A 14,119-nucleotide genomic window follows, 5' to 3' on the forward strand; every position below is an offset into this window, starting at 1 on the left:
CCATCTTCTCTCTTAGAAAAAAAAGAAAAAAATTATAACAGTAATTACAATTTAAGTTTAAAACTGCTGTCAAAAGCCAAGAGGCTTAGTGGGAGTATTAGCTGTACCAGTAAATTTTTTTGTTTTGAACTTACAAGGTCAAAACATTTTTGGGGATAAGAAATTTACCAATTTTCTATCTTTTAATTTCAAGTATTTCTGGCATCATTTTATCTTTAGATTTTTTTTTCCCCTCATATTTGTTAAATATTTCCAGGAGTTATAGAAATGTATCAGATGATAAAGAATGCAAGACGTTTACTCTTTGTACATCTATGTCTACTGGAAACAAGGTGACAAATGGACAGGAATTTAGCCTCTGAAAGTTCAATAAGCTGGTATTGTCCTGACATTGCAAACTGTTTACCACAAAAATCCTCTACATCTATCATCTGGATCCAGCTTTGCCTGATTCTAATTCTACTGACATTGAAACCTGAAGCCCTCTGTGAGTCATTTATCACACTTATTAAAATGTTCAATTGTGGATTAGAATTGCAATTCACTATTACTTCTGAATGCTGCCCAAGGGCTATTCTACGCAGGAAATTCTAATACTTTCTCAAATCTGTGGTTTGGTCTTAAATGATTCTTTTCAAAGGTACCATGCTTCCAATTGTGAAAAATGATGCTGATATTTCAAAGCTGTCATCAGTACCCAATATTATGCAAATCCCTTTACTTATTACTGCATTTAAATCTGGCCTAAATACTTCACACTTAATATTTTAACAAGTATATTGGATTATATAGAAAATGATAAGTAAGGAATGGCTTTTTGCCTACTGAATTATAAACATGATTTCAGTCTCTTGGAAAATGATAAATAATAAAATCACAAATATTAGTGAAGGGATATTCTTTCACTGCTTAAAACTAACACAATTAGAAAACCTTCTATGAGTCTTTTCCGAAACAGCCTAGTCTTTTTCTCTCCAAAACCAAGAACTCAGAAGAAAGATATTAAAACCAGAAAAGAAATAAAAATAATGTCTTAAGTGACTAGTTTATTTTACAAATGCACTTATGAAAGTAACTATAGAGATCTGTTTGACAAAAGAAGATAAATTTTTACATGGTTGGCTTATCTAAACTATGATATATATGAGTAAAGTAATCTAACTTATTTACACATAGCACAATACCTCTTGATTATGCAGACTTTTAAGTCTCCTGGTATTGCTTGCTGATACTGCACATGGGACGTATTTTTTAAGCAGTTGTAACCTTTTAAAGTACTAGTACTCTGTATGCAATACCTTTACTTAGAAAGATACTTCAGCAGTCCAGGTGTTAGCTACAGTTTTCAAGTTGCAACTGATTTTCTCTCTGTGGTAGTCTTTCAATGTATCCATGACTGAGACACTTAAATACCAACTTTCAAGATCACTTACCTAACTTTCATGCTCTAAACAAAGTCACTTTTTTGAGTTTGTAAGATGATATTTGTAGCACTTCTCAATCCTGCAAGAGTGTTTTGAGAGTAAATACTGAAAGTGTTACGATTTCAAACACTATTTGCAAGAAATATAAAAAACATCTAAGATCAACAGATTCATAGTAACTTACATGAGAAGGCAATCACTTAGCATTTTTTAAGAAACTCTGGAAAGAAAATATTAATCATCATCCTCATTCACCACTAGCTCTTTCAAAAAGTGAAAAACATGAAAGATCTAAAAGAAGAGAATATGTGCGGGTACTTAGAAAACATCCCTTGAAAACAACAACTTGAATAAATGCCTGCTATTGCAGTGCATTCATTGGGAAGCATTCCATTGAACTGGGAAAATATCTGTATAAAAATATCTTTCCTACTCAGCTGACATGGTACAAAAGATATGCATGTTTACTAAAACTTCTATTGCTCATACTCATAGTACATCCATTTTTATGACATTTTTATGAGGAATTATTATCATATATAGAAAACAGTTAAATGTCCATCTTTTTGTTCTCCAGAACACCGAAGTCTTTCTCTGCATGGCTACTGTCAAAGAGTTCCTCTCCCAGTCTGTACTCATACCTGAGATTGTTCCAACCCAAGTGCTGTATCTCGAACTTAGCCCTGTGAAATTTCTCTAGTTTCACGTAGGCCCAGTTTTCAATTTTGTTCAGGTGCTTCTGGATGGTGTTCCTTCCTTCTGTTTTATCAGCTGCACCATTCAACATTACTAGCAACTTGCTGAGAGTGTACTCAGCCCTAATATTCAGGTCACTGATAAAGACATTGAAGAGCACTAATCCCAAGACAGAGCTCTAGGAGAATCCAGTCATGATTGGCATCAACCTGAGCATAGATCCACTGATCACTGCCCTCTGACTGAGACCATCCAACCAATTCCTCATCCACTGAATAGTGGATATACAGTGGACATATATAATAACGCAATAGTACACCCTTCAAATACATATTATTCTGGTTCAGGTTGAAGAAAGTGGTGAGATCATATATTAAAAAAAAAAAATTATATAGACTAAACTTCAAACACAGACATTGTAACTCAACTATTCTATAGCATTACCACCATGGTGAACAAGTCTAGTCAGTAAGTCATAGGCTGCAAGTACTGAGGAAAGCACCCTTCAATTGCAAAATGCATCAGAAACTGGACTTTTTTGCAAATGTCATAAAAATGGATGTACTATGAGTATGAGCTATAGAAGTTTTAGTAAACATGCATATCTTTTGTACCATGTCAGCTGAGTAGGAAAGATATTTTTATACAGATATTTTCCCAGTGCAAAGACTGGGCCAAAAGGAGGACTTCTGCTGTTGTGTATGCACTTAAACTTTGACATAAGACATGAGTTCCAAAACGACAACTAGGAAACAGAAATTTCTCATGAGTAGTAGCTTTTCATACCTAAACATTCACCTTATCTTTGCAAAAGATAACTGCTGCTTTCTAAAAGTAGACCTTCTGACTGTACTAAGATATTCTATTTCCTCATCCTTTTCATCTAACCTCACTTCAGTTTGTTTGCCTTGTTCGATTTGAAAGTCAAGAATTGATACGCTGTGATTAGAAGACCTCACATTTAACCTGTTACTGTATATCACTGCTGCTAGCTATGGACAAATAAACAGCCCTTTCTGATTTTAATACAAGCCTAAGGAGTTGTGTTCCTCTCCAATTCAATTCAGGGTTATATCTGACCATGTTACTGGAGTTTCATTTTAGCTCTGCAGATTCTTTATGCTTTTTTTCTCCTACAGACTCTTGGTAATTTTGTACAGCCCTGTGAAAAAAAAAGCTTAAACGATTACCATTTTCTCTTTGATTCATCTATTGGAAGGTGAGCTTTTTTTAAAGGAAGCAACTAGCTATAGTTCCACAGTAAGATGATGTGTCAAATTATTTCTGTGAACCTGTCAGAAGAATGCTTCTTGAAAATACTTACCCATAAATGTAGTTAAGAAAATGCTGTCAGATCCATTTTCCTACAGAAAGTGAAACTGTTAAAATCAAAGTGCTTCGCAGAACTGTATAGATTTTGCTAGTACTTTATTTTTGGAAGAAAATAACTAATGACAGTAAAAAAAAAAAAAACCAACAATAACAAAAAAACACCATAATGTTCACGATTTTGAAATTAAAAGCCAAGTTATCTTGCTTTGGAATTCCTATCTATATATTCAGCAAAGGGCTAGCTTTTACAAGATTAAAGTGAAACAGGTAAAAAAGATCTAGCTTTTTTAGCTAGAGGAGTGAGATGGTAATAATTTTAAATATTGCTATAAATCATGAAAAAAATTTCAAGATCTTAAATCTTTTTTTATCGAGTTACAGTTTTACTTGTACAATTAAATTCCAATCAGAATTATTATATTTTTACCTTTTATTTCTCCCAATTTTCTTTTTGCCTGCTACTTACAATCATACAATACAGCTCTCAAATCCATAAAGGCAAGTGCTTCATTAGATCTACAGTCTTTTAGTGTAAAACAAATAAATAACAATGGGTGCAAAAGACATCCGTATGATCTTTATTATTAATTCACATAATCAGTAGTGTCATTCATCTGTACTGAACACTTGAGCTTTTGAAAGAAAAAGCAGCAAAGAATTTAACAAGATGAACATTTTTTTCCTATACTTTCTGCATTCACATATTGCAGAACTCATTTTAGACAATGAATCTGTCTTTCCTTTGCTTCCTCTCATTGGTTAGATACACCATTTAATGGCTCATTTCAAAAATATATCTATCTGCTTTCCTTTCCTCATATAGTAAGGGCTCATTAAAACAGGATTTGTCTGTGGCTCTTCTTACAACTATCACAATACAAGATCTCATTTAAATTGAAATGCACACTCTTACTAGACTCACTTCCAAGACTTTATACCACATAAGGACTGATTTTTTAAAGGGTAATCTTGCCATTTTTAGTATCTAATGGGCCTACATTTTGAAACATGGAAGAAACTGAAATAACTTACTTGATGGCATACAAGTTCTTTTCTCCTGTATCTCCCTCCCAAAGTAGCCTTGATTTTTATATTAATGATATCTGAAAGTGTCTCTCTTTCACTCAGTGATGGTGTGAAGTCACTGACTGAAAGTTTATAAAGCATATTCTGATGAACATTCACCTGACACACACTCCTGGGGAATTATCCATATCCAGCCTTGTATTTTCTTATATTGTTTTTATCTTTTTACTCGAATATCCTTTCAACTGTTGAATAATTTCATAAACATTCCTTATGTTGTAATGTACAATTGCTGATCCCTTACATCCCAAACCAATATTTGCACGAATTTGTGTTATCCTATGACTCCATAATTCCTTGCACCATCACTACTGGTTTTTTTTGGCTTGTTTGTTTTGTCTTTATTGGTTTGTCAACTCATATTCTTATTTTCCTCTTATTCTTTTAAAAAGAAAATTGCAAAATGCCTTAAAGTAAGAATAGTCACTAGAAAATCCCACTTCAGAAAATCTGAAAATGTTCTTTAAGGTGTTGCTTGAACCACCATTTCAATACACGGTACATTTCCAAAAAATACCCCTAAAGATTAAGATTACAACCCTCATCCCCCAATACATTCCATCCATGAAATTTATATCCTTTCTTAAAAGCTGCAGGCAGCTTTTGCATACACAAATGGAGCATGGTCTTTTTTTTTTTTTTTTTTTTTTTTTTTTTTTACCAATAAAGCTGGATAGTTCTGGAATATTTTTGGAGAGTTTTCTATTGTGTTCTGAACTCTGTTGTGAGGAAAGGCAAAGGTAGATAACCAGTTCTAAATTACCCAAAAATGGGTGATGGTCACAATCCAACTAAGGATAGTTTTCTTACTCATCCCAAGGATCACAGCTCACCAAATACTCTACAAGGAAGCATCGCCAGATAGAGATCATTCCCCTGCGGCAGCCAGGCCTTAAATGAAGCTTAGGGAGAAGCCAGGTTCCACCCCTTTTTCTCAATCACAGGTTCAGGCTATAACTTAGCAATTCCCATACATCTGTTAATAAAGCAACACACATCCTAAATAATACAAGATTTGCTGCATTATTATCCCTCATTCTTGATATCCAAACTGTGGAATTTAACCAGACTGCTTTTCTCCTTCATAGTTCCCTGAGAAACATTTCGGAAATTATCTCTCAGAAACAGGGAATTTCTACCGCAATACTGAATAAAAAAACATGTGGGTTGCTGAAGCAAATAGAACTGTGGGAAAGAAGGAAAATCAGTTAACTCATAAGTTTAGGAAGTAGGGACTATGACTTAATAAGCTTAGGGGGTAGAATATATCATGAGAGCAAACAGATTTACGAATACCTGCAATGGAAGGATTTATGCAAATGGATGAAACATTAAAAACCGTGATGGATGAGGAACATAGTATAGGCAGAACAACTGGGAAAAACTTAAGTTCCTAACATGATTTTTACAGGGAAATGAATAGATTTCAGTAAATGGATAAAGAAAGATAAGATGGATAAATGCATATATACATATTATATACGTATAATATACATATATTTGTATATATATGCATATATGTATATACGCATGTTCATGCATATGCATCCCCCAAATACTTTTGCAAGCAAAAGCAAACACCCTAGGTATACATGGAATTGCCAGTTTATTGTTAGCTTAATAAAAAACAGTCTAAATGGAATATCTCAAATTATATCCTGTCCAGCTAGGATAAATCTATCACTCAGCACTCAAATTAGTACATAGCACAATCAATAGAGCCATTAAAGCATGTAATGAAAGAAAATGTTCTAGTATTTACCTCTGTTTTACTGTTGTTATGCTGACTTACCAATGTGGTTTTGGAACCTGAGGGCAGTGGCGCCAGTCTTACAATGAATGGGAAAGAAAGCTGTTAGCAAGAGTGTTCAGACAGATCCACAGAGAATCATGGTATTTATTCACAGTGGGGCTTTCTGCCTCTTCAGGACTAGGGTCCATTTGCAACTATTTTGTATCTTCTCTGACCATAATTAATCTCCTTTGTATGGGTTCCCAGCCACAGTTCAGAAACTTCACAGTAACCTCCCAGCCTGCAACAATGTTGTTTTCTGTTTATGTTACAAATTTACTTAACATTTTGAGTAAATTTTATTTGTCCCTTCATTTCAATTTTGATCATGAAAAAAATAAGACAGAAAATAATTATAATTCTATGATTAAAAAAAAATTGGGAAAGAAGAATATTTTGTGAATTCTAAATAATTAGCTTCTGCAATTCTGATAGCCATTTAAGCAGGCAAAGGAGGAAGGGGAAAGTATCTGTATGATTAGAGTAACATGCAGATGTGTGAAATGGAGATCTTCAAAGCATATAATGTCCATATTGCATACAAAAGTAGTAAGAAGAGTACAGCTGTAATAGCATAGCACAATATAAAAAGCCTTGCTATATTAGCACAGATACATAGGTATTGTACAAGTCTGCACAACTAGCAGGAGTCACATGAATCCTTGAGTTCAATTCTGTCTGCTTTTTTTTCATGTGGACAAACCACAGGTGCCCTGGAAGGTCAGATGAAGGTCTATTAGCTTTGACTGAGAGTGCAAGTGGAAAGACCTCTTCACAAGAGAGTCTTAAGTAGCCTGTACAGAAAACAATCTGTAGTCATCTACAGTACTACATAAGTAGTAGTTAGCGATCCAGAAGAATGCTTAGAGGCAGATTGGATTTTGAGATAGGTCAGTCCTGAAACCTCCCATTAAGGCCTGGAAGTAGGCAAAAATTGTTCCAGAAATACCCACAGACCAGTAATTCTTATGGACAGTGTTAGTTTTTCTTCTTTAAAATTTCTATGTGAAATTGGTGTTCCAATTTCCAGAGGAAATTTTTCCATTCTTTAGAAGAATACATATACAGAAAGACAGAAAGGCTAACATCATCCTCTCTACCGGTGACATTTCAAGCGCAGGTTTCTTACCAGTCTAGTTATTGCTCTACCTATATTATGACACTTTCTCAACTAATAAATAACATTTATTTTCTCCACCAGCAAAGCTACGTGACTATGTTGAAAACAATCAAGACTTAATAACCAATGAAAGGAAAAAAGGAAAAATGAAGCCAGAAAAAGAATGCAGTTGTGCTGACTGAGACACCAAACTTAGAATTAGTTTTCTAATTACAGTTCTTCAAATCATGTTCCTGTGTTTGCATTACACTTTTTTGAAAGAACTATGACCTAGCTACAGCTTAAAAAAAAAATCCCTTTATCTGGACACTGCCTGCATGCTCCCTTTATTTCTAATAATTCTCAATTCGTTTTTACTCCCTGTGGTACAATTTTAACATAGACAGAGAATATCTCTCCATTTCAGAGTTGTCTATAATGCTGAGTCTAGAAAACTCTCCAGGGAGGTGAAAGCTGTGGACTTGAATTCCCTCAGAAATAAAAAGGAACTGAAACTGAGTAGAGGGAAAATACTATCACTAGTATTACATAAAAAGATAGCACCCCTCTCTTGGCTACTCTTTCATAGGGAAAGAAAAGATACTCTTTCATTTTGGAAGAAGCCTTGTACAACTACCGAAGTTAGAGGTGTTTTCAGAAGGTATGAGAGATCAAGGCCTGAAGGAAGCTACTCTGGAGAAACATTTATCTCAAAGGACTCTATGCCCTGTCCAGTATGAGATATAAGTAAGCTCACATAGCTGAACAGTGTTTACAAACTTACACAATTAAAACTATATACCTCCCATCTCCTTTTTCCCCTTTTTGATAAGCCACAAGTAGTGAACTTTTCCTAGCCAGCTTCTAAACTAAATACTTTTTGTTGAAATAAACTTTGCTCAAGCAAATGCATCAGTTTACTCTGTCTTCACCTATGACCAAATCTAAATTTCAAAATGAATTAACAACTTAAAATACTTTAAGGTGAGAATTGTTCATTGCACTTTTTAAAAATGTTTCAAATTAGATGGTTTGAAGATGAAGAAACCTTGAATTATATTAGAGATAGCACACATTCATTTCAAGAATGCTTCTAAGTTTTAAATCGAAACAAAATATGGAGTCTTAAAAAACTAAGTTTTGGTCATCTGCCTCTGAGTTTAAGCGAGTTTCCACACTTAAATAGGGATTTTTTCTTTGAGATTCATATGAAATGGAGATTCTAAAATTTTTGCCACCTGTTCCCCCTACTTTAATATATTAGAGTAATACTATTGTATTATTATTATACTATTGTATGATGTTATGAAATATTTTATTTCATCAATATTGAAGTAAATATATCTCAAACCATGACAGTTAGAAACTTCCATCAGTTTAATGAGAACAGAAATAGCAATAGATTCAGTACTTGCCTGTTTCAAACTCTTGTTAGACTATATCAAAAGTGTATTTTAAATAGCTCTCATTTTACTATAAAAGCATTCTGGATTACCATTAAATTTTCAACTTCCTTTCAGAAGTAACTTGCTGCATTTACCTTTTTTTTCTGCTTTCTTCTGAAATATTGTCAACAAAAATGTGTAGGTAAATATCTTCGTTCTCCTAGTAAGTTTGGGCTAATAATGTTACTCATTAAAAGACTTCTGGAAATACAGTGGCTTATTTGATAGTAAAATGAATCCTAGCGTGTGTGTTCTTTCTTCAAATACAATCTGTGTTTTTAATAACCTCTTAAATATGCTTAAAAGGAAAAAATAAATACTAGGTTTTAGTGCAAGTTTTAATCAGAAGAATATGTGTAATCAGATAATAGCTTTCTTAGCAGAATTTGTTTTGGAAGCGTAGGAGTTCATACACCAGGATTTCTTCTTGGATTTGCAGTTAGGTCTCTAAAAGCTTTGGTTACAAGGAAATTGAATATGTAAGAGCATATTTAGATGCTTGTTTGTAATAATCTAATAGTTGATGTGTGAACAAAGTTGTTGCTTTTTCAACTGAAAGTAAGCATACATTAGTGTCTGATGAAGATGCTTGTGACTGTAAAACTAACACCAAGTAACACTATTGCTCTGCAAAGTTTATGCTTTCTGCAATTTATACACAGACAAGCAAGTGGTATATTATTACCACATATAATTAAATACAGCATGTCTGAACATAAATTTTAACTTCGCAATTCTTATCAATCACTTTTAAAACTTTAACAGAATAAATGTCCTGATACACAATCCACTGACATACATAAAAAAGGATAAGTAAAATTCTTTTGTTAGATACATTGCTATGGTATTTTCTCAAAATTTATGAATTGTGGAGCCAATCCCTTTCAAACACGGTTTATTACCTGATTTAAGTGCAGTCTACTAACAAAGCCTGAATATATTGTTTACAGCGTAACTGCATCTTTCATCTTCAGTACTTCTGTCAGAAGAATAAAAAAAGGTGATTCACAGTCTATCTTGCTCTGAAACAGAGAAAATGGAGTTTCAGTAAAAAAACGACTCCAGTTTTCAATAAAAAAGATAAAAAATGCAAATCTTATGGTACTTATAGTCAACATTACTTATGACAACATTGTACAACTTGAAACAAATGCCCTGTAAAACTAAGTACAGCATTGCCACATGTTGTAAGAGACTGTAAGTATGAGTTAGGAAGGCCAAGGTCTTGGGTTTTAGATAGAGTAATGTGTAGTTATTGTGTGTGAAGTGAAGGCGTGAAACTGGAAACGGTGTTGCTATAAAAAAATTTCCTGATGGTCCAACCAGTGGTAGGACAAAATGGGTTTCAAGGGTAGCACAAAGAAGAAGGAAAAAGAATTAAATATACAATGTATTGTGAATTTGGATGAAACATGAATTTGAAAATCAACAGAGAAAGAGCAAGGTGTTAAAACATTTGAGAAAAAGTACAAAAAACGCCCCAATGTCAACGGTTTACGGGCTGGTTTGGCCCGGTTCTGTGACCAGCAGGGTGGAGGGATCTGCAGATCTGCGCCTCCAGAAAAGGGAAACAGGGGACCCCAAAATAATTAAAAACAGCAGCAACGATCTGAGGAGAAACAAACTAATTTACTAAATATAGTATCGAAATGCAACGCACTATAATACAATATAATCAGAATTGAAGCTATTAAATCAAATATAATGAGAGAGAGAATGTCCAAAATGTGGATAGGCCTCACCATAAAGCTGAGGTGAGATGCACAGTCCAGTTGAGCAGCAGGGAGATGGGAGCAGCGCCCACAACGAAGGGCACATCAGGTGACCTTGCCAGGAGTTAAGCAGAATCGCAGAATCACAGAATCACAGAACTGTAGGGGTTGGAAGGGACCAATCCCCCTGCCAAAGCAGGTTCTCTAGAGCAGGTCGCACAGGAAGGCATCTAGGCAGATCTTGAACATCTCCAGAGAAGGAGACTCCACCACCTCCCTGGGCAGCCTGTTCCAGTGCTCCGTCACCCTCACTGTAAAGAAGTTCTTGTGCACATTTGTGCAGAACTTCCTATGCTGCAGTTTCCAGCCGTTTCCCCTTGTCCTGTCTCCACTCACCACTGAAAAGAGTCCGTCCTCACCATTCTGCCCCCTACACCTTAGATATTTATAGACCTGGATCAGGTCCCCTCTCAGTCTTCTTTTCTCAAGGCTGAACAGACCCAGTTCACTCAGCCTTTCTTCATAAACCTCCTCTCCCTGACCGCAAAATCCCCTGGGGAACGTAGCCGTTCTTCTCTTCTCGGCAGGTACCCAGGACTTGAGCATTGACAGTTAAACTCCCAGTGCCCCACATGATGTTATGGTGTGGAATACCGAAAACCAAGAATCACAAAACTATGACACCCCAAATAATTTTTTAGATGGTGGAGCTAAAAAACTGTTAGTAGCAAGATCCTTTTAGGGAATGCAGATTAGACTTCTGAGATTTATGCTATAAGAACAGTTTCTTTTCCTCACGTAAGAACTTCCTGTTTTTTTTCTCATAAAAAGGTATTGAGTGTAATATCTAGGGATGAAATGAACATTTGTATCTGTCAAGGTAAAAAGTATATTCATTTCAGAAAAATATGTCCTTTCTTTATTAAGGTAATTGTGTCAGAGTGTGTTTTGCCTATCATGAAGTATTAAGTATGAAAGCAGCTTAAGGAATCCCTTTTGCTGACTCCTTCTAAATTACAGTTCATAATTACCATGCAATATTTGACACCTGCTGGTATTTCTGGTAGAAATTTTCTCTGAAGGAACAGAGATATGTGGGATTAAGGTTCTCACTTGCTTTTTTACCTTGCACCAGCAATCAGTTATAATCCTTCATGGGTGGAAATTAACATCAGACAAAAATGTAGCTACTGTCCTAGAGATTTTTTATAAGAATGTATTTATGCTCATCACCTTAATATCTTCTCACTGTAGATCCTTCCCTCAAAGCTCTAAGGAATTACGACAAAAAACATCAAGTTAACTTTAATCTTCTTTTTTTTCCATTTCTGTCCTGTCTCTCATGAACATACGCCACATGTACTCAGTTCAGTTAGTCTGACACTACAGCATAGTTATTTTGTATTTCTTTTTTTTTATTTTCCCAATTATTTTGTCCATTTACTTTTTTTTTTTTTCTAGCCATTCTTTTCCAAAACAGAGACACTCCTTCCCAAGCCACTGAGTAAAAACTATGTGTTTTTACATTTTTGTATTCCTTATGATATTCACTTATGATATTCATCTTATTGTATGCCAGCTGGTATTTCTTAGACTGGAAAGTAACATCATTTCTACACAATTTTTATTTTCTACACAATAATAAGTACAAAAACTTTCAATAATTGGAAATAACTGTTGAGAAATAATGATTTCTATTTCAAGTATGTAAAAACTGGTTAGAATCCCTGATGACAAATTGAATATTTATTTAATGTAAATGAAACTTGATATAAGTCATATTGTTTAAACTATAAATGCTGTATCGGGGGGGGGAAAAAAAAAAAAAAGAATGAAGAGGTGCTTTTGATCATATAAGATCTTCTTACATTTCTTGGGCAGTTGAGATATTTTTATTTTGTAACTCTCTGATTATTTTACCTGGTTTTATAAAAATGTAACTTTGAAATTTTATGAACCTTTTCCTACATATTTTAAGATTTTTTTGAGATAATCATACTCAAAAATAAGAAAATAAGAACAAAACTTCATTTTTAAATTATATACTGTAATCATTTTTAAAGTCCTATCTCAGCTGTCAATTATGGAAAACCCAGTGTTTCTTTCTTTTTCTTCCACCCTATTCACTCTCCCAGAAATACATCCTCTTCCTCATATCATATTTAGGTCACATTACTTGTTTAGATCAGGTCATTATTTTGTCAAGTATTTCATAAAATACATATACTTCGGAAAACAAAAAATTGCTGAACATTTGCCTTCCTTAAGAAAGTAAAGAAAAAAAATAAAGTACTTGTCATCATCAAAGTCATTTGTTGGTGTGTGGAGTAATCAGATTCAATCATTCCAGTTCAGGTGAGATTACTTTAAAATTACCAATACAATGAAAAATCTCTGGAAATTATAGGATTTTTTTTCCTATTAAGTTTCAACTTGTTTTTTTACTCAAATAATGGTTATCACCCAAACTTGGATAGTATTTAAAATGACAGTGAAAGGGAAAGAAGACAAAATAAGAACATATTGTACATTCTGAAATAGATATATTTTTTAGTAGTATTGAGTATAGAAATATTCAGGATTTGATTTTTTAAGGCTGTAGATATTCTTTCATTTTGTCTCAAAACTAATGTTCCTTTTGTTTTGAGAACTGACTACTGGCTACTGAACTAACATGAAAACGATACCAGATAAATATTTTAGATCACAAATATAATGAGAAAGAAATATACTACATTTTACTGAGATGCTTCAAATGCTCACTAGAAAAAAAATTAAGTATTGCCTGGATTAAGTCGATGGTCTGGCTTTATACATTCCAAAGATCTACTCTTTTCCCCTCGCATTCCTAATATTTCACAAAATTTCTTGACTATTGTAAAAATTCCTTCTCCCATGAACAAGCAAAGAAAGAATCTCTGATGAATATGCCTTTATTTCTTGAGAGCAATGTATTCACCATAGAAAAACTCAGCATAGTAACAGTCTGAATTACAGCGTCACATAAAATATTTTGACAGTCTGTTCTTGTTAAATGCTAACAAATCATGAAGAACAGAGAGCAGACTGGGAAATCTACTTTAAGGGTAGATTCAGTTGCTGCTCTGTATCCACACCTTCATTATCTGTCCTAGAGTCCAAGATTTACTCATCTACCTACTCTTTCTACTACAAACATGAACAAAAATACTTTATAAACAAGATATACATAACAAATCATAAAACTATGAACTTAGCACTGCTCTCAAGTATTACCACCTTTCCTTCTCATTATTCTTCACTACTTAATAGAGACTGGAAAAACAATAGGTCATTAGAATTCTAAAGGTCATAATTTGTAGACACTTTGGTGACATAACTATTTCAAAATACGAATATAATTAACTTCAGAAAACTCAAGCAGGATTAAAGATTTAGTATTAAGAAATGTACAAAGTGTCAATCATTGTCAAATATCAGAGTACTTAAATATTTTAAATATTAAATTTGAGCAAAGAATATGTGTATTTTAATAAACACCAATATATTAAAAA

This window comes from Tympanuchus pallidicinctus, unplaced genomic scaffold (genome assembly GCF_026119805.1).
Source record: "Tympanuchus pallidicinctus isolate F22 unplaced genomic scaffold, pur_lepc_1.0 scaffold2, whole genome shotgun sequence".
In the NCBI taxonomy this organism is placed as follows: domain Eukaryota; kingdom Metazoa; phylum Chordata; class Aves; order Galliformes; family Phasianidae; genus Tympanuchus; species Tympanuchus pallidicinctus.